Source organism: Mandrillus leucophaeus, unplaced genomic scaffold, assembly GCF_000951045.1.
Source record: "Mandrillus leucophaeus isolate KB7577 unplaced genomic scaffold, Mleu.le_1.0 Scaffold534, whole genome shotgun sequence".
NCBI classification, from domain to species: Eukaryota; Metazoa; Chordata; class Mammalia; order Primates; family Cercopithecidae; genus Mandrillus; species Mandrillus leucophaeus.
In genome coordinates this window covers 2018326-2021338 of record NW_012105742.1, presented here as the reverse complement: position 1 = coordinate 2021338, position 3013 = coordinate 2018326, and the positions used below count along the sequence as shown (strand labels likewise).

At 46.0% G+C, this 3013-nt stretch overlaps 1 pseudogene; it reads right to left on the bottom strand.

Annotated features, from left to right (window-relative positions):
* Window positions 1–258: 258 nt before the first annotated feature.
* Window positions 259–1024, bottom strand: LOC105551842 (annotated as a pseudogene).
* Between the last annotated feature and the right edge of the window lie 1989 nt (window positions 1025–3013).

Genomic DNA, 3013 nt, shown 5'->3' with positions numbered 1-3013 from the left:
ATCTCAGCTCACTGCAACCTTGCAACCTCTGCCTCCTGGGTTCAAGCGATTCTCCTGCCTCAGCCTCCCAAGTAGCTGGGACTACAGGCACCCACCACAATGCCCAGTTAATTTTTGTATTTTTAGTAAAGAAAGGGTTTAACCATGTTGCCCAGGCTGGTCTTGAACTCCTAACCTCAAGTGATCCACCCACCTTGGCCTTCCAAAGTGCTGGGATTAAAAGTGTGAGCCACTGCACTCAGCCTGTCTTCATTTCTTTTACTTGTCTTCTGGTTTGCTGAAGCAATAGGTCAGACATTTGCCACAATAGTGTCTGTCAGAGTGGTTGGTCATAAACACTCCAGCACCACATTCCCCTGAAGGGCACTCCTGACGAAGGTGACTATTTTTGCTATTCTCATCCACCTTATGGTATTTCAGGACAGCCAGCTTCACCTTCTTTCTTTTATGCTTTTTTTTCCTTTTTTTTTTTTGAGACCAGGTCTTACTCTGTTGTCCAGGTTGGAGTGCAGTGGCATGATCTCAGCTCTCTGCAATTTCCGCCTCCTGGGTTCAAGTGATTCACCTTCCTCAGCCACCCAAGTAGCTGGGATTACAGGCACGTGCCACCATACCGAGCTGGGTTTTGTAATTTTAGTAGAGAGGTGGTTTTACCATGTTGGCCAGGCTGGTCTCGAACTCCTGGCCTCAAGCGATCCATCCACCTCGGCCTTCCAAAGTGCTGGGATTACAGTCATGAGCCACAGTGTCCGGCCTATTCTTTTTGGGAGTAGTGTAAGACTTCTTCCTTTTCTCAGGACCACCACAAAGTCTCAACACAAGACAAGTGGACTCCTTTTGAATGTTATAGTCAGACAAAGCACATCCGTCTTCCAGTTGCTTGCCAGCAAAGATCAGTCTTTACTACTGGTCAGGAGAAATTCCTTCCTTATCCTGGATCTTGGCTTTTACATTTCCTTGTATTCAAGGGTTCAACCTCAAGAGCGATGGCTTTCTCCATAAAGGGTGTTATGAAAATCTGCATTTTGGTGGTGACTCCACTGCAGATGGTGGATCAAAAAGGTAGTAACTTTATCTCTAACATCAAAGATTAGTTTTGCCCCAGTACAGCCAACTAATCTTCAGCACAGCAAACAAAAACATAAAGTGGGGAAAGAACACCCTTTTCAACAAATGGTACTGGGATAATTGGCTAGCCACATGTAGGAGAATGAAACTGGGTCCTCATCTCTCATCTTATACAAAAATCAACTCAAGATGGATTAAGAACTTAAATCTGGCCACCACACCTGTAATCCCAGCACTTTGGGAGGCCAAGGTGGGTGGATTACCTGAGGTCAGGAGTTCGAGACCAGCCTAACCCGCATGGTGAAACACCGCCTCTATTAAAAATACAAAAATTAGCTGGGTGTGGTGGGCGGGGGGGCGCCTGTAATACGAGCTACACAGGAGGCCGAGGCAGGAGAATTGCTTGAACCCAGGAGGTAGAGGTTGCAGTGAGCCGAGATCATGCCACTGCACTCCAGCCTGGGCAACAGGGTGAGACTCCATCTGAAAAAAAAAAAAAAGAAGAACTTAAATCTAAGACCTGAAACTATAACAATTCTAGAAGACAACATTGGAAAAATCCTTCTAGACCTTGACTTAGGCAAGGATTTCATGACCAAGAACCCAAAAGCAAATGCAAAAAAAAAAAGATGAATAACTGGTACTTAATTAAACTAAAGAGCTTCTACACAGCAAAAGGAACAGTCAGCAGAGTAAACAGACAACCCACAGAGTGGGAGAAAATTTTCACAATCTATACATCTGACAAAGGACTAATATTTAGAATCTACAACAAACTCAAACAAATCAGCAAGAAAAAAACAATCAGCTGGGCGCGGTGGCTCAAGCTGGTAATCGCAGCACTTTGGGAGGCCGAGGTGGGTGGATCATGAGGTCAGGAGATCAAGACCATCCCGACTAACATGGTGAAACCCCATCTCTACTAAAACTACAAAAAATTAGCTGGGTGTGGTGGTGAACGCCTGTAGTCCCAGCTACTCCGGAGGCTGAGGCAGGAGAATGGTGTGAACCCAGGAGGCGGAGCTTGCAGTGAGCTGAGATCACGCCACTGCACTCCAGCCTGGGCGACAGAGCAAGACTCCATCTCAAAAAAAAGAAAAAGAAAAAAACAAACAATCCCATCAAAAAGTGGGCTAAGGACATGAATAGACAATTCTCAAAAGAAGATATACGAATAGCCAACATATGAAAAATTGCTCAACATCACTCATGATCAGTAAAATGCTAATCAAATCCACAATGTGATAGCACTTTACTCCTTCAAGAATGGCCATAATCAAAAAATCAAAAAACAGTAGATGTTGGCACGGATGCAGTGATCAGGGAACTACTGATCTACACTGCTGGTGGGAATGTAAACTGGTACAGTCACTGAGGAAAACAGTCTGGAGATTTCTTAAAGAGCTAAAAGTAGGCTGGGCATGGTGGCTCGCACCTGTAATCCCAGCACTTTGGGAGGTTGAGGTGGGCAGATCACCTGAGGTCAGGAGTTCGAGACCAGCCCGGCCAACACTGCAAAACTCTACTAAAAATACAAAAATTAGCTGGGTATGGTGGCAGTCACCTGTAATCTCAGCTACTCGAGAGGCTGAGGCTGGAGAATCACTTGAATCCAGGAAGCAGAGGTTTCAGTGAGATGAGATCAAGTCATTGCACTGCAGCCTAGGGGACAAGAGTGAAACTCTGGAAAAAAAAAAAAAGCCAGATGCAGTGGCTCACACCTGTAATCCAAGCACTTTGGGAAGCCGAGGCCGGCAGATCACAAGGTCAAGAGATCAAGACCGTCCTGGCCAACAGGGTGAAACCCGATCTCTACTACAAATACAAAAATTAGCTGGGCGTGGTGGCATGTGCCTATAGTCCCAGCTACTCAGGAGGCTGAGGCAGGAGAATTGCTTGAACCCGGGAGGCAGAGGTTGCAGTGAGCCGAGACTGTGCCACTGCA